This window comes from Schistocerca gregaria, chromosome 7, assembly GCF_023897955.1.
Source record: "Schistocerca gregaria isolate iqSchGreg1 chromosome 7, iqSchGreg1.2, whole genome shotgun sequence".
NCBI lineage: Eukaryota > Metazoa > Arthropoda > Insecta > Orthoptera > Acrididae > Schistocerca > Schistocerca gregaria.
In genome coordinates this window covers 44766877-44794408 of record NC_064926.1, presented here as the reverse complement: position 1 = coordinate 44794408, position 27532 = coordinate 44766877, and the positions used below count along the sequence as shown (strand labels likewise).

General features: G+C 40.1%; 1 long non-coding RNA gene across 1 annotated transcript in view; it reads left to right on the top strand.

Annotated features, from left to right (window-relative positions):
• Window positions 1–27532, top strand: part of LOC126281907 (uncharacterized) — a 43981-nt gene that overhangs the window by 12659 nt on the left and 3790 nt on the right. Inside the window, exon 2 of the long non-coding RNA XR_007551310.1 lies at window positions 21946–22195. This is a non-coding gene — a long non-coding RNA (uncharacterized LOC126281907). The remainder of the gene's footprint in view (window positions 1–21945; window positions 22196–27532) is intronic.

Genomic DNA, 27532 nt, shown 5'->3' with positions numbered 1-27532 from the left:
TACTATAATCTGGCTCCTGCTTCCACGTTATTGATTTGATAAAACGTTTGCGATCTTTTTAGTCTCTCAGTAAATCTTCTTTCTTCTACATTTTCGTTAAATATGGGGAAAAATTCAACATTGAAGGTATGTCTTTACCTTTTTCGAATCTAATGATAATTGACGAGATTATAGAATCGATGTACCGAATGTAAACTGTCGCTTTGAAGTAGTCGCATCTGTGGGGCTGTCTTCCTACGAGTCTTGGGATTTTTATATCTGTGTCAAAATCCTTACAGTTTTCTTTCACTGCCTCGAAACTGTTCGAGAATTTTTTCATTGCTTCCTCTCAGCTTTTGAAAATTAACTAGCACCTCAGTGATGTATCTATAGACAGATTGGAGATCAATATCAGTGTCCTGAACTTCGTTTACTACTGGTTCCAGATACGATGACTACCTTGAGATAATGTGTAGGCAAATAATAAAAGCAGCTGACGGATTTGTACTATCTAGTTGCCTGGCATGTGATCTGATGCGCTGATTGTTTTCACCGTCGTTTGCAAGTTGACTGAGGCTACCCTTTATTGCCAAGACGCTCTCTCTGAAAACCTTTATTGATGTATATTTGTGTGGCCACCTAGTTTCGCAGAACACTGTAATGTTAGGTATTGTTTTCCTGCGAATTACGAATTTCCTGCAAACTCTTAAGGTCGTTAACACTAAGTTAAGTATGTGCAATGCGCAGTGGAAGTAGCAGCTCAAGGATACTTTTCTCTGATCCTGACCTGGAATGCAATTTGATGGCCTGCGGTTGTCGCACAGCCATCACAGCCCAAGCCAATTAACTTATTCATATCAATACCCAAATTTTCTACAAATTTTAACATAGATGAAAAAATTCTCTCATCTTCCAATGCAGATAGCTCTGCAAACGCTTCTTTTAGTGTTAAGTTTAATTTCTCGTCTACAAATCGTAGTCCTAGCGACAGCTGTTCTTTCCGGCTAACATCAGCCATTTCATCAGCCAATAAGGAAACGACGGCTGATCAGTTTACCTCAACAACTATCTCGTGATATAACATGCACTTGTTAAAATGTTTTGAACTCTTTGCAATGTATATTTTGCTTTTGCTCTGTGGTTTTGTAATTGATCCTCCAACACTTTGTCACCCACACCTACTCTAAAAGAAAATTAAATCTTGAAAATTTATTTCACTCGAATTCTTTCCTCTAATGGACATGTCATGAGTGGCACAAAATACTAAGGTAGCAAGAATTGATTTCAGTATTTTCTATTGATATTTACAAGAGGTCTGTGATCCCACTGTCTGACTGTTCGATCACATGTCTCTCTCTCATTCCTACGATTTCACAAACCTCTGTGGCCTCATGTATATTCGTGGTGCCCACAGCTTTTCTCATGGCCTCAAGCATCACCATGAAAGTGTTTATAATGTTGTGAGCCTTAAACACGTAAGTACCGAATATTCCTCTTTTTAAGACTGGTTTGAAAAGACTGAAAACGTTACAAAGCGCTCCATTCAACTTGGGTGAGTATATTAGCCACGAATACTTTCCTAGCCAAGTTTTCTGAACAAGGCCTTTTTATAGATTTGTTTGACGTCAACATCCTTTTTGACATCACGAGAAGAACTTATAGCATGTAGGCGTGGTAGCAACACTTGACTTAGCCTGGCACTTAATTGTTTGCGCATTCGCCCGAATCAAAGCAGTGATTGATTGCTAATGAATGTGACTCCCCTGGCTTGTTGACAGTAGGTACTGAAGTTGATAGGCTGACGGCATCCAACTCAGTCGCGTCAAGAGTACTGATACCAGAACACTCAACACTAACGGTGAAAGAACACTGCAACAATGACACTTTAGATGACTGGCAGTGCTGAGGATTCTTCTCGACAAACATTGTGAAGTCAGAAGCTTGTGTTGGTAATAAACTAGTTGTTGTGGGACGCATTGTAGAAGGTACTGGTCTCGGCCCTTCTAATGCCTCATTCAGGTTCCTTTTCTCTGTAGCAGAACACCTTTCTTTTGAAACAAATTCATGATATCCATTTGTGAAATAAATAAAAGAAAACTGGACTCCAGATTAAGTTAATAGTAAAACCCATCAGAGGATCCTCAACCTCCCATAGTAAACCGACAGAAGAATTTAGTGTCCTTTTTATTATAAACAATAGTAGGATTATTCATAATGGAATATACTCACCTGAAATACTGTAAATATTTTGAGCCGATCCAATGAAACAGGAAAACTTAAGAACATTGCACAATAACCATAACGTTTTCATTTTTACACTTCTCATCAATTTATTCGCACTACTTTGAACGTTATTTCCACCGACAGAATACACTGAACTAAGTCCAGACCAGACGTTGGGATGAAAAATCTTGATACTAAGACGTGTTTTATATATTGTGATGTCATAAACTTCTTCCATTTCTGCCCTATAAAATATGAGGCATTATCAGTAAGTATTACTCGTGGCTTTACTATCCTCTTCAATTAATCTTCTTCGATCCTTTTCCTGATGGAGCTCGCTGTTGCACTACGTACAGTGTACACAGTAACATGTTTTGTGAAAACGTCATATAGTGCTACTACGTATCTTACTCCACCCTTATCTCTTGGATAGGCTTTTTATTTAAAATCGGGTGAAGCTCTATATTTTTGGAAGAGTTAAAATCTTTTGCCTTCTGACACACTATACATTTTCATAGTACATGAAGTACTCGTCTCAAATTTGAAAAGTAACAATGTTAACCTATCTCCTCAATAGATTTATTTACCCCATAGTGTCTCCATACTTCAATGTACTTCACAGGAAGACAAACGCACTATTGGTCTGAGTCAGGATATTTGCAATGGACTAAAACACCCTTATATTCCCTGTAGCACAATTGTATCTTTTTTTTACCTTCCTCTGTTATCTTTTTGGACTTTGCTCCATCTTAGGTCCTGTTGTTGCATGGTTTTCATTTGTTTACCAAACTTACTGTAGTCAGATTGCGGTACTTTACTTTGTATAAGAGGAGTTCTTATTTCAGAATCCTGTTCCAAAAATTCACTAAATTCATCTAGATCTTCAGGTAACCTTGACAGGACATCGGCAATGATGTTCTGACTGCCCTTGATATAAATAATTTCGAAGTTGAATTCTTGCAGATATAGACACTACAACCTTGCCAATCCACTGTGCAGCAATCTGCATGTCAAAAAGAAATGGATGGGTGATCACAATATACATTTGGCTCTTACACTATAAAAAGTACCCAAATTTTTTCAATGCGTAGACTAATGCCAAACTTTCTAATTCTGATAGAGAGCATGAAGTTTCTCCCTCAGTTAATGTGCGGCTAGCAAAACTAATTACCTCTGACAGTATCTTGCCGTCTTCTTCTCTCATCAGGAACAGACATGCCCCCAAACCCTGAGAGGAGGCATCTGTGCATTGTGGACAGACAGAAGCCCTTCTCTATATTGGGGTGACTAAGTATATTTGCATTCAATAATGCCTCTTTAATATCACTGAAATCCTCTTGGCACTTGTCATGGCATAGACATGGTTTGTTTTTGCGTAATAAATTAAGCAGGGCGTCACTGTTCATCAGTTGTTTCAGTATGAGCTTACGGAAGAATGGCGCTGATCCGGAATAAGCTTTAAGCTGTTTCTAGTTCCTATGTGTTCGGCATCGGGTTTCTTACGATGAGGGAGGATACCTTGATCGAAGTCAATGTGACCAAGAAATTTCAGCCTCTCTCAGCCGAAGACAGACTTTTTTAAATTGGCTGTCACCCTGTATTCTGAAAAATGTTGTAAAATCTTCTCAGTCAGCTGAATGTGTTCTGACCAAGTGCGGGTGGCGATTAACAAGTCGCCAACATAGACCATAATCTTGCTAAGTAGCTCTGGTCCTAATACTTCATCTCACGCTGCGATGAATACATCTGCACTTGTATTTAGACCAAATTGCAGGACGAAAATACAAAGCTTCTTACCGCCACACACAAAAGCTGTATACTTTCTACTTTTTCGATGGAGTTGGATTTGCCAGTATGACACTCAGAGGTCCCATGTGGTAAAATACCGGGTATTATGGAACTTCAACAGTTGTTCGCCCAGGTTGTCAGGCCTGATTCGAAATGGTACTAGGATCTTATTAATACCTCGAGCATCCAGAAACAATCTTCCTGATCCGTCTGGTTCACTTACAGACAATATGGGGATAGAATAAGGTGAAAAGGAAGGTTGAATGATTCCCCATTTAATCATTCGATTGATCTCTTTTGTACTGCCTCTCTTTTCGACCAAGGAATGGGATATGACGAAACACAAAATATTTCATGTGTGTAAACATCCATTTTATACTTATAATCCTTGAAAACTCTAGGTTGTTTTCCAAATACATGTGCATCTGTAGACAACAGATCTGTAAATTCCTGTTGCTCCTGTTCATTTAAAGTGCTGGACTCACTTACCTCTTGCTCTACGATTTCATAGTTTACATCTGATTCTGGCGCTTTTTCATTATAGTGAGTGTTTAGAAATAATGCAGTAGGAAATACAAATTGCAGTATCACATCAGACTCTTCCTTCTGCTTGACCTCGTCTGACGTTTATATTAAATCGACAGAAAATACCTGTTCGTTTACACTGAAGTAGCATTTGCCACGTCCTATGTCAATTTGCGTCTTAAAAGTTCTAAATGTGCCCATCCCAACCAAACAATTAACTATTAATTTCTCAATGATGAGGAAATTATATTTGACAGTGAACTATTTTCAATGGAATAATTGCGTGTAACTTCACTACTTTTATTAGTTTCCAGTGGCTATCTGTATTCTACAAAGCCGCACTGGGAACCTGGGAATTTTACCTCTTTTCCTTAACTCTTGGAAAAATTGAGTTGCCATTATGTTAGTGCTTGCACCTGTGTCTAGAACTAAAAGTGTACTTCCAAGTCAGATATAGTTGTCCTTATAACTGGCTGCACCTGCTCTCCGTACGAGTTTTCCTGAACTTGCTCCTCATTTCGATATAAATTATCGTTTTGTTCTCGTATCTCACAGAACGTGTGTTTGTAAGTGTACTGCCCCCACTACTTACCTGGTCAGCAGTGTGGGGTCTCACTGCCACCGGATGGAGACTTCTCACGGTGCGGGAGCGCTTACCTCGATAGCCGGAGTCATTTCAGCGAGCTGTACGGTGTGTGTCACGGGCGGCGGGCAGCCTTGCTCTGGCGCTCGTAGTTCGTTGTCCTGTCGTTCTGATACCCTCGCTTAACTCTCTTATTTTTTCCATTTCCATTACCATATCCACTCCCTTTTTGTACGTACTGTGTGGGATACGGTTGTCATGCTTGTTGTGCAGTAACATTATTATTTACAAGTTGGTTCCCAAAGACGGGTTGAGGTGTTTGCTTATCTGCTGCTTTATGTTGCCATGGTGCCTCTTCATAAATCAACCGACAAAAAGTACTCAGTGCCGTGTTCTGGTGTGGTTACTATTTTTTTTCCTTATGTGTGGCGGAAGTCGGCTCTTTAATATCTTCAGTAACATCTACCTGTGATAAGGGGTTGGTCCAATATCTGGGTTTTACTTAAATACTTTTCGAAATAACCCCCAAGCATCCATGCTTGCTATTAAATGGAACCGGGTTAGTGACTTTACGTCTTAATCTTTCTTGAACCGCTCCCGACCAGTTCTTGTCCAAGAAAGCACGTTCACATTGCTCGTAACTGTGACAACGTTCTGCCAGTTCAGTGGCCCACAAAAGAACGTCATCTTGGGCGTAACCAACAACAAATCTTATCTTTTGAGCTTCTGTCTAGTTGCTCGGAAGCACGTCGCGGAACACAATGGTAAGAACTACCAGGTTCATCCGCTTTCCATCTGTCGAAGAACTCTAGGAATATACCACAACCATCTACATACTGCTCCCATATGATGGTGAGGATAAGATTAGATCAAATAGATCATGCACAGAGGCATTTAAACAATCATTTTTCCCATGCTCCATACATGAAAGGAACAGGAAGAAGCCCAAAAAACTAACACAATGTAACATTACTTCTGTCATGCATTCCACAGTGGTCTGCAGTTTATAGAGTGGATGTATACAAAAAGTTCAAGCAAAAAATCAAACGAGTGTGGTGAACAAGCAATTTACATAAAATTCACCCATATGGATATCTCACCCACTTCTCTTCCTGAGATCTTCTGTCAAATCTAAAAGTCGTAAATCCAATAATACCTAGGAATTACAATATGAACAAATTAAATTGGAAGGAAAACATAGAAAACGTTGTGGGGTAGGCTAACCAAAGATTGCGTTTTATTGGCTGCATACTTAGAAACGTAACAGATCTGCCAAGGAGACTGTCTACACCACGCTTGTCTGTCCTCTTTTAGAATAGTGCTTCGCGGTGTGGGATCCTTAACAGATAGGATTGACGGACTACATCGAAAAAGTTCAGAGAAGGGCATCACGTTCTGTATTATCGCAAAATAGGAGAGAGAGTGTCACTGAAATGATACAGGAATTGGGGTAGACATCATTAAAACAAAGGCTTTTTTCGTAGCGGCGGAATCTTCTCACGAAATTCCAATCACCAACTTTCCCCTGCAAATGCGAAAATATTTTGTTGACACTGACCTACATAGGGAGAAACGATTACCATGATCAAATAAAAGAAATCAGAGCTTGTTCGGAAAGATATAGGTGTTCGTTCTTTCCATGCGCTGTACGAGATAATAGAGAATAGTGAATGTGGTTCGGTGAACCCTTTGCCAGGCACTCAAATGTGATTTGTAGTGTATCTATGTAGATGTTGAAGTAGAATACGTGGGAAACGGCCTATGTCTAAGCAACCCTATCGGACTTCTTTCTCTTTTGGCACATTCAGACTCTAATTCCAAGCTTTCTACTCTTTCGTTATCTCCTCTCCTGCCAATGGTAAACCTTCATAGTCCTTGTGTAGCTTGTTGACAACAGTGGTCACTGTCTTTACAGTATTACATTTTGGTTTTGATTTGCTCTTATACTATTATTCGTTTCCGTGATTTTCTTTGATCCACTTCCTGCGTGTTCTTGATTGTCACTAACTGAACTTACCTTTTCGTCCAAAACATCAATACTCTCTTTAACGTCAGAAATAACCATCTGTTTTAATTGTATTCTCATTTCTTTAAAATTTTCAGGTATCCCTGTGTGTAGATTTTGGTGTGACACTGTTTTGGAAATCTTCCAACACCTGTTTCTGTTCTGTTTTGAAATCCGACAAACCTTGTGACAAATCGCTTCATTTTTGTTCAAGTTACTAAGCTGCAACAGCGCATTGGTGGTACTATTGCCGTTGCTATCAGCTGTACTTTGCATGTTAATGTTCGGATTACCGACAATCGGTGTCGTCTTATGTTGTCAAAGTACATGCTGTTTCCTGTTCCTCTGCTTCGTTTGGCAGCAATATGTCGCTTCGGGAGATGCGTGAAACAGACTCATCGATAGTAATCATGGTATCGTGACAGTTTATCTGTGTATCTGTGCTATCATTTGTTACATCTATCTCTGATGTATGTCAGCTTTCTGCTAGCTACGCTTCGTTTTCATTTATCTTTCGTGCAAATCACCGCTATCTTGGCCGATAGCATATTCTGCATTATGATCAACAATGGGTAATTTATGGCTAACCGTTTTGATGGTGCTAACAAAAGAATGCTGAGGATTAGGTGGGTAGATCACATAACTAATGAGGAAGTACTGAATAGGATTGGGGAGAAGAGAAGTTTGTGGCACAACTTGACCAGAAGAAGGGATCGGTTGGTAGGACATGTTCTGAGGCATCAAGGGATCACCAATTTAGTATTGGAGGGCAGCGTGGAGGGTAAAAATCGTAGAGGGAGACCAAGAGATGAATACACTAAGCAGATTCAGAAGGATGCAGTAGGTACTGGGAGATAAAGAAGCTTGCACAGGATAGAGTAGCATGGAGAGCTGCTTCAAACCAGTCTCTAGACTGAAGACCACAAAAACAACAACAATTACAAAAAAAATAATTAGTAAAAATCAGTAGAAAATTTTTATTCAAATAAATCTGCTACCTGAAACCTACAATTTCCTGTGAAATTGCGTTTCGATAAATTCCTGTCAATTTATCGAATAGTATTATGACACAAATGACGGTAATTTTTGCAATTATTTACACTATACTGATGAGTTAAAGTTTGGTATAATTTTTGAGTCCTTTACATTAATAAGTTTCCTACTAGGGAAACGGTGAGGCAAAAGGAAGAAAGTTAATACGGGAAGTGGGGCGCCAATAAGGTCAATCATGCAAGCTATTGCGCAAATTTCTTACCTTCTCTGCGTAGTCAAGTAGCTCACTTATGTCTTCCGTTGGTGGATAAATTGGTTCTTTTAATTCTCTGTTCCTCGTTTTTATATAATATGGCTTTTATGACGTTCGTATCCATGCTATACGGAAACAGATAAAAATTTGTTTTTCCTTTACACAACAATGACAAAAGTATTGCGTATGTTCATTTAACATTCGCTAGAAAAAGTCTGTTCATGTTTAACTATCACTTTGTCCCGGAAAATCGGACGCCAGTTGTGTTAGTTCTGTTGGTCGATATAACCCTGCCGGGAGGCAGCCCAGCAGCTAACACAAAGAGTATGAATCGGCATGAAATTTAAGTAATGAGAGATAATTACATACTTGCACTACTGCAATTAAAGCACAAATTCTTCCTCGAAACCTAAGAAAAATACAATGCAACGTCACACAAACCGTATTTTACAGCAAACTTGCTTCACAAAAAGTCAATTGTTCTGATCATTACACAGACTATTAAGTTACGCTGACGTTACCTCTAATTTTTTGTGGTTGGCGATCATACAGTCCACCCACTAAATCTTGATGATTATCACATATATATTTTGATATATCCTGCAAGATGGAAGAAATTACTGCCTCTTCTTATGATTGCAGGCGAAAGTCAAGCTTGTGAACAGTGTTGGCGTAATAAATAAACTCGACTGCGCTCTTTCTCGGCGTATTCCAATAATGAATTCTTCTCAGGTTATGGCAACAAGACGACGCCACCAGTCGACCGATAACCCTAGAAGAATTAATCATCGTAATATATAAAACTATTCTTCATCTATGATAACTCTTAATATATATTTTTTCTTTTGCATTTTTATGACACGTAGCATTTACTAAAGATATTGTTGACACACAAGCAAAAATTAAAAATCCTTTTCGTATCAGATCTAAAACATAAGTACTGCCAACGAGATTGAAACAAAAGTTGTTACAAAAATCGATTATTGTCCTGACATTGTTCTTTCGTACAATGATAATTTTAAAAGCCTATCTTTGCCATTTTCTGCTGCGATGTACCACTTTCTTATTACTAATGCGGAAAACATTCATTTAAACTGATATTGTTAGAAAATAAAATAAAAAGGTATTGCACAAGGTGAAACGTACAATGGGAAGGCTGTGGAGTGAGGAGGACTAATGATGGTGTGGAGGGTAGTGGTACAAGAAGAAAGGGACGTGGGTGGATGGAGAGGGGAAAGGAGAGAGGAGCCCTGACGCGGAATGAGACACGTGGAGATGGGTTAAAGGGATAAATTTCAGAGCAGATCTCATTGTCTGAGCGAGGGAGTTGACTGACGATGCAGTTAGATAGGACATGGAGTGTGTGTAGGTGCAGGGATCGAGGGATATGTTTGTTAAGGCCCAGCAGCGTACCAGGGTTGGTGATCAGAGGCAAGACATTGAGGTTACCAGAATCTAATTTTGGATAGTATCAGAGACGTGTAGGTGTACAGCGTGGGTGAGGAGAGAAGGGAATTAGATAAAATGGTAGAGGATCCAGGTTGGGGAAGGTGAACGGATGCGGAAGACGAGAGGGAGTGCATGGTGTACACATGTTTGGGTGATTCCCCATCTTAAATTCTGTGCTCTCTTCACATGCTCACGGGTAACGAACTGATGGTTGATGCTTCGTTATAGATATTTGGGATGTGCAGGCACCCACAGAAAGTTGGGATGGTTCTGTTGGCCAGCAAACTCGCTCACTATTGGGGTCACCACATTAGGTACACTACGTAATGCCATCGCTATTAAACGCTATTAAATATACTGAAATTTCTTCAATTTATTATATACTTTCTTCAGGGCACGTACAAAAGAATACATCACAAAAATATATCCCAAAGTACTCAGCCCTTACACATAGCTATCACATTTTATTCTAACTTCATAACTTGATCCAAATCGATTCCGCGGCATTAATATTATTAGTATATATGTCATTCCATAACCTGCTAGGTTAGCCAAGCGTGCTAATGCGGTGCTTCCTGGACTCGGGTAGGCGCGCCGGTCTCGTATCAAATCCGCCCGGCGGATTAACGACGAGGGCCGGTGTGCCAGCCAGCCTGGATGTGGTTTTAGGTGGTTTCCCACATCCCCCTAGGCGAATACCAGACTGGTTCCCACGTCCCGCCTCAGTTACACGGCTCGCAGACATCTGAACACTCTTGCACTATTCCATGGTTTACACTAGTCTCAGACAGTTGGGGTACACTAATTCCTTCTTGGGGGTTATGGGGTGGCGGCAGGAAGGAAATCCGGCCACCCTTCCAACTAACAGTGCCACATCCAATTAACCATGCCGACCCTGCGTATCCGCGCGAAGAACGGCACAAGCCAAAGAATATGTGCATTCCATACAATGTTAACACATTTTGTGGGAAATAAATATTTACTGGCGACGCAGTGTGCAGATGTACTGGCGGGATGTTAAGTTAAGCCAGTTGAGAAGGAAACACAAACTCATAGCGTTCGAATACAGCATTCGTAATGTGCTGTTCCTTTCGATTAGATGTCTAGGCGCAACGTTGCAAAGCTACATTGAATGGAATGAGCATCTACGGGCCGTAATAGGGAAGGCGAATGACCGATTTCTGTTTTTTGGGAGAATTTTAGGAAAGGGTGGTTCACCTGTTAAGGAGACCTCGGATAGGACTCTAGTGCGAGATATTCTTGACTTCTGCTCGAGTATTTGAGATCGGTACCAGGTCAGATTACAGGAAGACATCGAAGCAGTTCAAAGGCGGGCTGCTAGGTTTGTTACCAGTAGGTTCGAACAACACGCAGGTATTATGGAGATGTTTTGAGAACTCAAATGGGAATCGCTGGAGGAAAGGAGACTTTTTTTCTAGGAGCTCTGTTGAGAAAATTTAGAGAACAGACGTTTGAGGCTGACTGCAGAATGAATCTATTCCGGCAACGTACATTTTTCGCAATGCCCATGAACTTAAGATTTGTATAAATTACTGCTGATTCGGAGGCCTACTCTGTTTGCGAGTGGAGCAGGGAAGGAAACAACTAGTAGTGATACAGGGTACCCTCCTCCATATGGTGGCTTGCGGAGTATGTATGGAGGTGTAGATGTAAATGTTTCATAAAGTGCGATGTAGAGGGGCGGCACAGTTTCGTGAGACATACTGTCGTTATTTCTGTAGCAGCCTAGCTTACGGATGGTGCCAGAGCTGGTGCGTCGGTGAAGATCCTGCGAATGCAGCGAGCGGAGCTTTGAAGATCGCCACGAGCAGGATGATCAGACCAATGAAGAGCCTCCAGGACCCCAGGATGGCATTATAGTTGATGGGCACCTGGGCTAGCTCGGGATTAGTTTCGTATTGCTAAATGGCGCCAAACGTTACACCAGACTGTTGACAGCTACCTCTACCGGCTATCATTTGGTGTACTTAGACGCATGTCCGTATCAGGCTTCTGCTTATACCTACCCACGGCCGCCCCAAGTTGTCAACAGCGTAGCAGTTCTTCAGCAACACATCGAGTAAAGTAATTGATGAGTCTGGAAGGACCTTACAGATTTGAGATGATATAGAAATTTATTGAGATAACTTACAGAATCGCTAGATGTGTCATTTTGTAACAATCATGCTCAACTTTCACATAAAAATCTAGAGGGGAACTTGGTTCGATGTGACTACCATTTGTGGTGCGGCAAACATCCGACTGGTAATCAATTTTGTCCCACACTCGTTGCACAAAATCGGGCGTAACGTGTGCAACAGCAGCGTAGATTCGATTTTTCACATAAGCTGTACGTCTGTTTGCAGGTTCTATAGCGTATTCGGTGCGACATTTACGCCGAACAGTTGTTGCAGAGCTCGTTTCGTGAAACCAAAACACCCAGTGAGCACGTGCCGCACCAACGAAAGTAGCCATTTTAATTATGCACTATACTAGCGCTCACGGTGGCGGAATTGGGTACTGATGCACTACGTGAATCAAACTTGAGGTTTCTTGCTACAGAATGGCTCCTCTACCGATTCTATAAGTTATCTCAATAAATCTCTATATCATTCCAAAGTTGTATAGTCGTTTGTGACTCACCCTGTATATTTAAAGTGCACTTGTGTCACCTAACCTTTTCCTTGTCTGTCCACATCCCTATGGCGACAGATCTCTTCCACCTATTTATCATTAGCAATAAGGACATATCGTTTGGCTTCTCGGAAGATAACGGTTGCCAGCTCCTATAACAACAGTTTCCTGTGACATAGTGGGGAATCACTTGCTGCATTTTCAGTTTGCTGTTGAAGGAGGGAAGTATATGAAGACAGTGTGGCGACCTACCTTACCTCACACCTCCGCCCTATACACACCGCTCTTCAGCTGGTTGCACCTCTGGGACACAGAGTACCTCTTAATACGGTTCTAGTGCACTTAAATGCTGTACACACATCCCATATACTTCGTTTAAAGATGAATGTGAATCCTACCCATTAAAACAGTATTTCTACCGATCTGCAGTTTTCCGTCCCCTGCAACGCGGAAACTATTAGCCACAGAGAAGCAAAGAATGGGACATCTTAGTAGGAAACGAAATGCAGAGTAATTTTGCACTGGGAAACATTTTCTCTAGGAACCGCGGATTTCAATTTATGCGAGAAAAACGCAACAAAGTGTATTTAAAAATCCTCCACGCCTACCCCGCAGCCCCTCCTAATCCCACACTTCCCCCCTTTCAGGTTTTTTAGTATGTTGTTCACGACACTCCCTCTTAGCACTGTGCAAAATTTGGAGCCTCCATGATTTTTCCGACAACATTCCATAGTTGACTGCAAGTCAGTGTTGGCGACAACTTCGAGGCTCCAAGCTAATCTTGAATATGTTTCGAGAGCATACTTTATTTCAGGTTCGTTCATGAACAGGTGTTAGGATTTACGAAGTGAGGTTTTGCATCTTGACAACACGTGTTCTTGCAGTAAGGAAACATACTGATATACTTCTAGATTTTCCCAGGAAATTAGACGTTACTATAAAGTTGCACTCATTTATGCACTTATGCACTACGTTTCAAACTCTGTAAGGATTCTTCGTTGCGATATGAAAGCGTTTCTGCTTCTTAATGTCAGATCGAAGCCAGACCGCTTTGATATTAACGCTCGGATAAAAATTTTCCATGAAAATTTGAATATTTTCATGACATTTTCACTGAAGTCATATCAGTTAAGTTTATTCAGTTTAGTTCAACAGAAGCTCGCCACGTGCGAGTAGGGCTCACGCACTGATAGTCCCGCGCAAACTTAATTATGTATACAGACAGTACGTCCATTCCAGGAATCGAGAGTCTCTACCATTTTTGCCTGTTTCCGTCATAGATACTGCCAAGATATCGGTCACAGGTACTCCAAGATTTTCAAGAATGTTTTAATTTCAAAAATATAAATGTGGCATACACTCATGCAGGAGGCAGTCAACCATTATTATAATAACCAGTAGTTCTCTGTTCAGGCTAATCCGGTTAGAATGGTAAAAGTGAAACATCAGTCAATGAATGACTCTATTCCTCATATGACGCGTTTCGGAATTTATCTATCATCATATATCCAGCAGTGAATAATGGACATAGATACGGCGTTTCAACTTGTCTGCGACACAAACATTAGCAGAGAGTCTCGAAACGCCATATCTACGTGTAGTAATCACTCCTGGATGTCTGACAATGGATAAATTTAGAAACACATCATGTGAGCAATAAAGTCATTCCTTGCCTGATGTTTGACTTTTAGAATTGCCACTCAGTCAGGGAGAATGGATAACTACTGATCGTTTTAATTTCAAGTTTTTCGGCGGATAACAAATGAGAAACGATTTTTTTTCCTGTGATTTAATTAAATAATAATAATTTTCGGATTTTTCCGTTACTTGTAGTGTGAAACCTTTCTTCTTACCAGATTTCGACATTCTAGATCAACAGGAGCTACCCTATAGGTTTTGATGAGTGAGTTTCCAACTATCAAAGTGTCCGGCATAAACGGCCGTTCCATTTGATTGCACAAGACTTAGAAGCTTCAGTTTTCTACACCGCCACGGCACCATTGACCTCAATATGTGACATGAACTTGAACTTGATACATCTATTCCTGAGAAAAATGGTTTTGAATAGTCAAGCAGAAAGACATGTACACAGACAGATGGACAACAAACCGATCCTATGAGGGTCCCTTTCTTACCGCTTGAGGCCTAATCCGATCAGCATGGAACCCTTTTGCAGCGCTTTGGGCGCAAGTTCCGCGTACAAAAACCGTTAGCCATAATTAACAGGGCACTGTGTGACATGTTGGTAGGCCTGTCTGGTGGCGCAGACATCCAGAAACCTACCGGGGACTCGTCAGTGGCATCCATGCCACGCGGGATCGCCGCTGAACTGCGCTCCGCTACTGAGCGTGTGGCCAGCGCCTTTTCGCTACTCAGTGTTCAATGGCAGGCCTCACTGCCAGCAGCCACATATGAAGACGCTTTGAAAGGGCCGTGATCACTGTAGAAAGTTTTAATAGATGACATGAGAATCACAGTGCACTACGTTTGCAATGAATGTGCAACACGAGCTCATTTCTCATGTAATGTTCGTGAAACTGTCGTGAATTTCTCTCTGTAGATCTTCTTTATACGTCTATAATGGTAGTAACTATTTATATTTATGTGTCTACCGTCGATAAATCTACATTAACATTACTTTTTACTCAAAAAGAATTTTCTTTACTTCACAGACGGATTTCTGTGTGGTCAGTGGCGCTAACCACAGCCATTCTTCTTCATCTATTGTTGTTGTTGTTGTTGTTGTTGTTGTGGTGGTCGTCAGTCCTGAAACTGGTTTGATGCAGCTCTCCATGCTACTCTATCCTGTGCAAGCTGCTTCATCTCCCAGTACGTACTGCAGCCTACATCCTTCTGAATCTGCTTAGTGTATTCATCTCTTGGTCTCCCTCTACGACTTTTTTCCCTCCACGCTACCCTCCAATACTAAACTGCTGATTTCTTGATGCCTCAGAATATGTCCTACCAACCGCTCCCTTCTTCTAGTCAAGTTATGCCACAAACTCCTCTTCTCCTCAATTCTATTCAATACCACCTCATTAGTTATGTGATCTACCCATAAAATCTTCAGCATTCTTCTGTAGCACCACATTTGGAAACCTTCTATTCTCTTCTGGCCCAAACAATTCATCGTCCATGTTTCACTTCCATACAGGGCTACAATCCATACAAATACTTTCAGAAATGACTTCCTGACACTTAAATCTATACTCGATGTTAACAAATTTCTCTTCTTCAGAAACGCTTTCCTTGCCATTGCCAGTCTACATTTTATATCCTCTCTACTTCGACCATCATCAGTTAGTTTGCTCCCCAAATAGCAAAACTCCTTTACTACTTTACGTGTCTCATTTCCTAATCTAATTCCCTCAGCATCACCCGACTTAATCCTACTACATTCCATTATTCTAATTTTACTTTTCTTGATGTTCATCTTACATCCTCCCTTCAAGATACTGTCCATTCCGTTCAACTACTCTTCCAAGTCTTTTGCTGTCTCTGATGTTCGCCAATGACATTGTAATTCTGTCAGTTTCTATTTCTCCTCCATGGATTTTAATACCTACTCCTAACTTTTCTATTGTTTCCTGTACTGCTTGCTCTATATACAGATTGAATAGCATCGGAGAGAGGCTACAGCCCTGTCTCACTCCCTTCCCTTTCATATCCCTCGACTCTTAAAACTGCCATCTGGTTTCTGTACAACTTGTAAATGCCATTTCGCTCCCTATATTTTACCCCTGCCACCTTCAGAATTTGAAAGAGAGTATTCCAGTCAACAATGTCAAAAGCTTTCTCTAAGTCTACAAATGGTAGAAACGTAGGTTTGCCTTTCCTTCATCTAGCTTCTAAGATAAGTCGTAGGGTCAGTATTGCCTCACGTGTTCCAATATTTCTACGGAATCCAAACTGATCTTCCCCGAGGTCGGCTTCTACCAGTTTTTCCATTCGTCTGTAAAGAATTCGCGTTAGTGTTTTGCAGCCGTGACTTATTAAACTGATAGTTCGGTAATTTTCACATCTGTCAACACCTGCTTTCTTTGGGATTGAAATTATTATATTCTTCTTGAAGTCTGAGGGTATTTCGCCTGTCTCATACATTTTGCTCACCAAATGGCAGAGTTCTTTATGTCACCCCAAAAAGGAGTAACGGAGCCAGAAGGTTACCGAATATCATTTGATGAAATTCCTTATAGTGACAACGGTGTTGACAGTGATGACAGTGACTCGACATTCCCTTTCATCGAGAGATGTAAAAAAAAAAAAAAAAAAAAAAAGCCTCTTGGCTCCAAAAATAGTTCCAGTGGCTGCCGCGACATCCTCTGTATACAAAAATTATTTATCATCTCAGATCAAGGCACACAAGCCATACACAAACGAAAGTAATCGCCACGAAAACAGTAGACATCAGCCTACTCACTCATCATCTAGAAGACGTGCAGTCTGTAGTTCGCGGAAAACCCTGGTCCAAATTGTGAGGTCGTGTTCAATGTGCAAAGTACTTTTCTGCTGTGAGCAGGTAAAAACTGATTCGAGAGATAGCAAGAAAATTAAAAGTAAGTTATAGCAAGAAGAACCACCAATTATTGAACTTACATACTGTAATGGGGTGATGCTTATCTGTATTTAATAATATGTTGTTGTTCCCCCATGAACCACGGACCTTGCCGTGGGTGGGGAGGTGGCGTGCCTCAGCGATACAGATAGCCATGCTGTAGGTGCAAACCCATCAGAAAGGCATCTGTTGAGAGGCCAGACAAATGCACGGTTCCTGAAGAGGAGCAGCAGACGTTTCAGTAGTTGCAAGGGCAACAGTCTGGATGATTGGCTGATCTGGCCTTCTAACATCAACCAAAACGGCCCTGCTGTGCTGGTACTACGAACAGCTGAAAGCAAGAGCAAACTACACTCGTAATTTTTCCCGAGGGCATGTAGCTCTACTGTATGGTTAAATGGTAATTCCATCCTCTTGAGTAAAATATTCCGAAGGTAAAATAGTCCCCCATTTGTATCTCTGGGTGGGACTACACAGGAAAACGTCATTATCAGGAGAAACAAAACTGACGTCCTACAGATCAGACCGTGGAATATCAGGCAAGTAGGTTAGAAAATTTAAAAAGGGAAACTGATAAGTTAAAGTTAGATATAGTGGGAATTAGTGAAGTTCGGTGGAAGGAGGAACAAAACTTCTGGACAGGTGAATATAGGGTTATAAATACAAAATCAAATAGGGATAATGCAGGAGTAGTTTTAATAATGAGTAAAAAATAGGAACGCAGATAAGCTGCTAAGAACACCATAGCGAACACATTATTGTAGCCAAGATAGACACCCACCACAATAGTACAAGTTTATATACCAACTAGCTCCGCAGATAAGGAGGTAATTGAGGAAATGTATGATGAGATAAAATAAATTATTCATATGGTGAAAGGAGTTAAAAATTTAACAGTCGTGGGAGACTGAAATTCCGTAGTAGGAAAAGGAAGAGAAGGAAAAGTCGTAGGTGAATATGGTCTGGGGAAAAGGAATGAAAGAGGAAGCCGCCTTGTAGAATTTTGCACAGAGTATAAATGAATCATAGCTAACGCTTGCTTCAAGAATTATGAGAGGAAGTTTTATATGTGGAAGAGACCTGGAGATACTGGAAGATTCTAGATTGGTTAGACAGGGCAGATGTGGACTCTGACAATAATTTATTTATTATGAAAGGCAGATTAAAACTGAAGAAACGGTAAAGAGGTAGTAATTTAAGGAGATGAGACTTAGATAAACTGAAAGAACCAGAGGTTTTAGAGGGTCTCAGGGGGAGTAGTAGGGAACGGTTAACAAGAAAAGAGGAAAGGAATACAGTAGAAGCTGGTTAGCTGTGAGAGATGAAATAGTGAAGGCAGCAGAGGATCAAGCAGGTAAAAAGACGAGGGTTAGTAGAAATCCTTGGGTAACACAAGAGATATTGAAATTAATCAATGGAAGAAGAGATTATAAAAACGTAATAAATGAGGGGCGCAAGGAAATACAAATGTTTAAAAACTTAGATCGATAGGAAGTGAAAAATGGCTAAGCAGAGATGGCTAGAGGACAGATATAAGAATGTAAAAGCATATATCACTAGGGGTAAGATAGATACTGCCTACAGGAAAATTAAAGAGACCATTGGAGAAAAGAAAACCACCTGTATGATTATCAGATGGAAAACCAGTCCTAAGCAAAGAAGGGAAAAGATGGAAAGAGTATATATGTAGTCTGTAGAAAGGAGATGTACTTGAAGGCGATGTTATGGAAATGGAAGACGACGAAGAGAAAGTTGACTGAAAGACTTAAGTCGAAACGAGGCCCCAGGAGCAGCCAACATTCCGTATAGCTACAGACAGCCTTGGGAGAGCCAGCCACGACAAAAATCTTCCATTTGGTGAGCAAGATGTGTGAGATAGGCGACGTATTCCAAGAAGAATATAATAATCCCGATTCCAAAGAAAGCAGGTGCTGGCATATGTGAAAATTACCAAACTATCAGTTTAAGGGAGGGGTGGTACGGAGGGTGTAGGAAGTCAAACGGGTCGACTTGGAGCAGGAGAGGCACCACTGGACATTTTAATTTACACTGTCTATACTTTTACAAATGAAATCATAAAACTTCGTCAGCATGACCAGGAAGGATTCGGGATTCACACTCATAACAGTGCAAGTTCAAAAACATAAGAATATAATTTTTTTTACATGTGAAATTTCATCATTTTTTCGGTAACTATTGGCTGCATTCGTTGCTATAGGTACATTTTTCTCCACAAGTAAGAGAGATTCTTTAATGAATTTTGCACAGTATACAAACCATACTTACAGCTGTATGAAATTCTAGAATTTTCCAAATCTATTAAAAACTGCCGTAAAAATTTAGATAATTAACTACAAAAATGATTTTTTTCTAAACATAAAGTTTAAAACGTAACAGCTCAATCACAAATTAAATAGCTTCTAGAGTTTGACACCTGTAAGTATGGTTTGTATGCTGTGCAAAATTCATCGAACAGTCTCTCTTACTTATGAAGAAAAGTGTACCTATAGCAACAAATGCAGCCAATAGTAAGTAAAAAATGATGAAATTTCACATGTAAAAAGATTATTTTCTTATGTTTTTGAACTTCCACTGCTACAAGTGTGAATCCTGAATCCTTCCTGGTCACGCTGACAGAGTTTTGAATTAACTTGTAAAAGTATAGACAGTGGAAATTAAAATGTCCTGTGGTGCCTCTCCTGCACCAAGTCGGCGCATTGGACGTCCTACTCCTCTTAATAAGTCACAGCATCAAAATATTAACACAGATCATTTACAGGAGAATTGAAATACTGGTAGAAACCGATCTTGGGGAAGATCAGTTTGGATTCTGCAGAAAAGCAGGGACACACGTGGCAGTACTGACTTCTCATGGTAGATAGGTTAAGGAAAGGAAAAACATACATTTATAGCATTTATAAACTTACAGAAAATTTTTGATGATGTTAATTGTAACATTCTCTCTCAAGTTCTAAAGGTGGCAGGGGTAAAATATAAGGAACGATGAGCTGTTTGCAACTTCTACAGAAATCATACTGCACTTATAAGTGTTGAGGGACAGAAAAAGGCGGCAGTGGTTGAGAGGGGAGTGAGACAGGGTTGCAGCCTATTCCCGACATTATTCAACCTGTACTTTTAGGAAGCAGTAAAAAAAAAAAAGAAAAATTAGGAGTAGGAATTAAAGTAGAGGGAGGAAAATAAAAACTTTGAGGCTTGCCGATGGCACTGTAATTCTATCAGAGACAGCTAAGGACTAGGAAGAGCAGGTGAACGGAAAGGACACAGGTTGAAAGGAGGATATAAGATGGACATCAACAAAAGCAAAACAAGGATAATGGAATGTAGTCGAACCAAATCAGGCGATGCTGAGGGAATTAGATGAGGAAATGAGAGACTTGAAGTAATAAACGAGTTTTGCTATGTGGAAAGCAAAATAACAGATGGTGGTCGAAGCAGTGAGGATATAAAATGTACACTGCCAATGCCAAAAAAAGCGTTTTTGAAGATGAGAAATTTGTTAACATCGAGTATAGATGTATCAGGAAGTCCTTTCTGAAAGTAGATGTATGGAGTATAGCCATGCATGGAAGTGAAGCATGGATGATACACAGCTTAGAGAAGAAGAGAATAGAACTTTTGAAATGTGGTGCTACAGAAGAAAGCTGAAGATTAGTTGGTAGATCACATAACTAATGAAAGGGTACTGAACAGAACTGAGGAGAAAAATTTGTGGCCGTACCTGACTAGAAGAAGGGATCGGTTAGTAAGACACATTCTGAGACATCAAGGGATCACCAGTTCAGTACTGGAGGGAAGCGTAGGGGGTGAAAATCTTAGACAGAGACCAAGAGATAAATACAGTGAACATATTCAGAAGGATACAGGTTGCAGTTGTTACTCAGAGATGAAGAGGCTGCACAGGATAGAGTAGCATAGAGAGCTGTATCAAACCAGTCTGGACTGAATACGACAACAACAATAGTTTGTTGTAATTAACATTACCTAAAGTGTTACAAGTGAATCAAATTTAAAATATGTTAATTACTGTTCATGCCCCTCTATGATAAAATTTTATTACGTTTACCTCCTCTCAAAGAGTTAAGTGGCCTTTTATAAATAAATATTTTTAATTTCATGCACTATTTATAGGGGGCGAACAAAATTTTTCCGTTTGGCGGCGTTTCTGGAGCCCATATGCAACACAGCGCGACGTCCATGCGGGTATATAAGAACCGCTACGTAGGCAAGAGAATAGCAGGGCACTCGTAACTTTTTCAGGTGAGTCTGCAGTAAATGCAGAAACGACAGCAATGGTGACGCTGTTACCAAATGCTTACAAACAGGGCCAACGAGGTGTTATTCTTTTCTTGGTTGCCAAATGACAAGCGGGGGTCAAGTTCATCAGATGATGAAAAATGTGTACGGAGCAGTATATCTGCCGCAAAACACCGCTCTGGAATAGTGTGCCAAGGGCCGTGCTGGTCGTGGTTCCAAAAAGGATTCTGGTTGGCCTGGGAGGCGAGCCGCGTCCAGCCAACTCAAGTGAGAGGCAGTCGAGCACCCACCCAGCAGTCCTGGTCTCTCACCGTGTGATTATCGCGCCTTCGGTCGTTTAGAAAAGGCCTTGAAGGGACGCTGAATCGTGCTGGGACAGGCTGTACATTTGGCAGTTACTGACTTATTCACGCAACAGGACACTATGTTTTACCAAATGGGTATTCTCAACACGGTACTTCAGCTGGATGAGTGCCTCACTGACTATGGCGATGTTGCCATACCGATTCTGGACTGTATGCCTTCTAACAGAAACGTTTTGATCGCCCCTTACATGAACGCAATACTTTTAAAACGCGAGGATTGTTGACGAAACATCTGGTGCTGACGACTATTTCTCAACGTCCTTGTACACAGTACCGAGAAACATGACAATATGTGACCCACTGTGCTTCTGACTGCAGGTCGGTTATTGGGAGATCTGATTACCTGTTGACCAATGGCGTGGTGGCTGTGGCTGTTGGTGCAGTTGGTGGTGTGGTGCTGTGCTGGCTTGGTGGCAGTGTTGTGGTGGAAGTGGGCCACCAAGCCCCACATCGACGCTCCAGGGCCGCCAACACTGCCGCTAATTGGGAACATTCTGGACTTCCTCGAAATGCCACTGACCCTTCATAAGATATTCGACCTCCACCGCCAGTATGGGGACTTGACGAGGTAAGCTTATGGTATCTGGTGGGAGAGTGGTCGGCCTCAACAAAATATACAGACTGAAACATGACGTCTAATCTCTGGAAATCTCTTAGCATAACTTTGGGTGATGCAATAATTTAACATAATTTGAGGCATTACGGTATTAATGAAGTGTACAATGGTTCTTTTAACACCTATAAACTAAAACTGAAGGTGAATGTTACTGAAGTGGGGTAGCCCTCAAGGTTCTCTTCAGATACATCACTGTTATTAACAACCTAAGGCGTAGTCCTGAAGGACTGATGATCCCTTCAAAAAGTAGAGTCCGCAGCTCGTGGTCTCACGGTCGCGTTCTCGCCTCCTGAGCACGAGTTCGATTCCCGGAGGGGTTAGGAATTTTCACCTGTCTCTAGATGACTGGGTGTTTGTGTTGTCCTCATCATTTCGTCATCATTCATGAAAGTGGCGAGACTGGACTGAGCAAAGGTTGGGAATTTGTCTGGGCGCTGATAACTGCACAGTTGAGTGCCCCACCAAACAAACATCATCATCATCATCATCATCATCATCATCAAAAAGTAGAGTTATGTGGTTAAGTATTTTGTAGAGGCAATTTTATGGTGATGTGCCCACCTGAGTAGATATGTATTGGGGACACAGGCGCAATTTTACAAATAGGGGCTTTTTATATACAGATAAATGTTTAAAAAAATTTCCCATTTTTTTAGAAAAAAACAGAAGGTAATTACATGCACATAAAATGACATTTTTATATGTAAATAACCACAAAAACACAATTTACTCTCTCTTCACACCCAAGAGCGCTAATTGACAGATCGTTGAAATTGTACTTTAAACTTAAAGCCAAATTCAGAGTAAAAATTCCAGATCATAAAACTCATTATTTTTAATCTTCTTCAGTCCATCTAAGTTTAATATTTCGTTCTTCAAGAAACTGAAAAACGCACCCAGTAATTAATTAATATCTAATTGGTAAATTGCTCTTAAATTTATCATCAAGTTCCACACAACCTTTTTCCCCATATATGGGTTTTAAATATTAGCAATCCCTAACATTCATTAATTTCTACCCCACTAATATTTATAAACAAATTGGAGTTGCTTGCATTATTAAACTTCTTCTGAAGAGTATCCACTAATTTAGATTAGAATTTAATAGGTTTATAAAATTTTAGTCTTATAACTATGACTAATGTGTGTAACCAATTTCAATTTCATGTTTTTGTTGAATGAAATATTAAACCAAGAGAGAGACAAGTTGTATGTAATATTTGCAAAGAATATTTTAAACTATCATTAATTGTAGAACATTTGAGAGGCCAGGACCATATTGTCAGTATTGATGTATTAAAGGAAACTTACAAAGAACAAGAATACAAAATAGGATTTTTTGGTTATTATGAAAGTGATATAGAAATATGAGTAGAAATAGAAAACACAGATTTTCTCTTTTTATGGTTGTCAAACAAATTGAGAATAGTTATTGCACAATAAATAATTTATCAAAAGTATTACAAAAATATATAAAAGCCTGTTGATTATTTTTAAACGTTTTTCTCCCAATAACTAGAGGTTTAGGAAACAGAGTACAACAAAAATCAACTAATAAACGTATTCCACTTGTATAATAAATATGGTATGAATTTTATGCTTATGTTAGAAGAGATAGAAGATCTTTTTCAATATGCAGAGTCTCTATTTATATAGAACATTTTATATTTATATTTTGCTTACTAGATTTTGAATGTTATAAATGGACTCAGAAAACAACATTTCTACAGGAGTTTATACTGCGGAAAAGATAGCAGAAATGATATATAATACACATGAATTAAGTATTCACTTTTTAAAGAAGATAATGACTATGAATGTGTAAGCTTTACTGAAGGTGATAATAATGAATAATGACCATATGGGAATGTATTTATTTTATTTTTTAGTACATATCGTTTATCATGATGAGGCACAATGCTTTATTGTTTACTTCATGTGTAGATTTCATGTTTTTGACTTTGAATCCAATTTTTGTAGTTCCATATTGTTCTACTATTGTTAAATAAACAATCGTTACACTCCTATATAGTTATTCTGTTTTTAACAACACATTTCTTCGCACCTTTAGATTTTTTTCCCTATTGAACACCAACTTTATAAGCATACCTCTTTGGTCTGAAACCACAGAACTGTTCCATTATTTTTCTGTTACATTCATGTTTCACATTTCCTAAAACTTTTTCATTTACTTGTGGAATACCTTAACTGTTAACTGTTGGATAATCACTCATATCAGAGATCAATCATCAATTTTATGTCTTCATTCAAATCTTTATTCTGTATGTTGTAAATGTAACTGTCTCTATCTTGAGAATGCAATACAATACCTTCTCCATATTTCAGTTTCATTGTTCTGTAGTGAAAATCATAGAACAGTTCTTTAGATAGATCGAGTATGCACATGCTGACAGATTGGTTTATTAATTAGCATTTTTGTCTTATTCATATGAATAGCAGCGAGATTATATCCAATCTGTTTCTCATATTTTCGATTGTCTTACCAAATACTGAATTATTCACTACCTTGTAGAAATATGTTTCAAAATCGTTCTCTGATCACATCCCCATTTAAACATTCTAATCTACACTCCTGGAAATGGAAAAAAGAACACATTGACACCGATGTGTCAGACCCACCATACTTGCTCCGGACACTGCGAGAGGGCTGTACAAGCACTGATCACACGCTCGGCACAGTGGACACACCAGGAAACGCAGTGTTGGCCGTCGAATGGCGCTAGCTGCGCAGCATTTGTGCACCGCCGCCGTCAGTGTCAGCCAGTTTGCCGTGGCATACGGAGCTCCATCGCAGTCTTTAACACTGGTAGCATGCCGCGACAGCGTGGACGTGAACCGTATGTGCAGTTGAAGGACTTTGAGCGAGGGCGTATAGTGGGCATGCGGGAGGCCGGGTGGACGTACCGCCGAATTGCTCAACACGTGGGGCGTGATGTCTCCACAGTACATCGATGTTGTCGCCAGTGGTCGGCGGAAGGTGCACGTGCCCGTCGACCTGGGACCGGACCGCAGCGATGCACGGATGCACGCCAAGACCGTAGGATCCTACGCAGTGCCGTAGGGGACCGCACCGCCACTTCCCAGCAAATTAGGGACACTGTTGCTCCTGGGGTATCGGCGAGGACCATTCGCAACCGTCTCCCTGAAGCTGGGCTACGGTCCCGCACACCGTTAGGCCGTCTTCCGCTCACGCCCCAACATCGTGCAGCCCGCCTCCAGTGGTGTCGCGACAGGCGTGAATGGAGGGACGAATGGAGATGTGTCGTCTTCAGCGATGAGAGTCACTTCTGCCTTGGTGCCAATGATGGTCGTATGCGTGTTTGGCGCCGTGCAGGTGAGCGCCACAATCAGGACTGCATCCGACCAAGGCACACAGGGCCAACACCCGGCATCATGGTGTGGGGAGCGATCACCTACACTGGCCGTAAACCTCTGGTGATCGTCGAGGGGACACTGAATAGTAGACGGTACATCCAAACCGTCATCGAACCCATCGTTCTACCATTCCTAGACCGGCAAGGGAACTTGCTGTTCCAACAGGACAATGCACGTCCGCATGTATCCCGTGCCACCCAACGTGCTCTAGAAGGTGTAAGTCAACTACCCTGGCCAGCAAGATCTCCGGATCTGTCCCCCATTGAGCATGTTTGGGACTGGATGAAGCGTCGTCTCACGCGGTCTGCACGTCCAGCACGAACGCTGGTCCAACTGAGGCGCCAGGTGGAAATGGCATGGCAAGCCGTTCCACAGGACTAAATCCGGCATCTCTACGATCGTCTCCATGGGAGAATAGCAGCCTGCATTGCTGCGAAAGGTGGATATACACTGTACTAGTGCCGACATTGTGCATGCTCTGTTGCCTGTGCCTATGTGCCTGTGGTTCTGTCAGTGTGATCATGTGATGTATCTGACCCCAGGAATGTGTCAATAAAGTTTCCCCTTCCTGGGACAATGAATTCACGGTGTTCTTATTTCAATTTCCAGGTGTGTATATGCAATTAGATTATTTAAATTTTAAAACTCTGTGCATTTTTGTCAACGACATTCCTAGATACATGTAGTGGGTTAAGATTACTGTGGTGAACTATATAATTACTTTTATCATTCAGAGACTCAACGACTTAGTTTCCTATGTTCCTGGTACAATTTTATTTTCAGGAGTGAAGGGTAAATCTTCATGTAGATCATGTAATTCTTTTGTATATTCTAAGTTCACTTCAAATATATGTACAATTTTAGCAGTGTCTGATATGTTACCTATTTTTGTACAATCAGAATTATTTGTTTCATCTCATTTAGATCCAGAATGTGGTAAATATTGATTCAAAGCATAACCATGTACATTGTTTGCATCTAAATATGCTACATAATTTAATATCTTTTTATCATCAAAGTCTTTCATATATTTATTATCTGCTTTGAGATATCTTTTACAACTTTGAGACACTCCTTCTCTTATTCCTTTTTCACCATTAAAATCATATCATCATTTTGTAACCATTCACACAGTTGTTCAGTCATTTTCAACTGCGTATCCCTTGATAAACAAGGTACAGTTTTTCTAAAATTTTCAAATTCACTAGCCAATTACAAAACATCACTTTTCAGGTAGAGATCATGATATTGAGAACATTTTTAATAAATTTTTTCCGCACCAATTGAGCATGATTGTAGGCTTTATCAGATATGTCATACTATTTCAGATTACTGTAAAATTCTTCTTTTGGTGGATACCACTCTTCTTCAAATTATTTCTATAAATCCATGTAATTGTATAGATGTACACTTTGTCGGATCACAAGATTGAATATCTCTTCTGGAAAATTTTTTCAGATGTTATTCATTTGATTTCCCTACAGATATGATGAAAGTTTGTCAAGCAGAAAAGCCATGAACCTAAATGTGTCAATAAATCTCATAGTCAAACATTCTGTCTTCTTTCAAAAAATAATACATCTATTTTCATTGCTTGGTATTAAATCTACGTCTTTATTATCATAGCCAAGTTCTTTTACAAACAAATAAGAATTATTAAATTATATGTTATGTAAATAAATTGGTATAAAACTCATATGTTTTAAATGTAAATTACAATTATTATGTAATGGATTTATACATTTTTCAGTTAAGCGATCATAATGACAAACCTCTTTGTTATTCCTTGTATAATGATGTCTACACAATGTACAAGTTTTTCATTTTTCGTTTCTTGATTGTTCTTCAGGAGTTAATCTCATTTCTTCAGTTTCAAAATAAATTCTTCCAGTT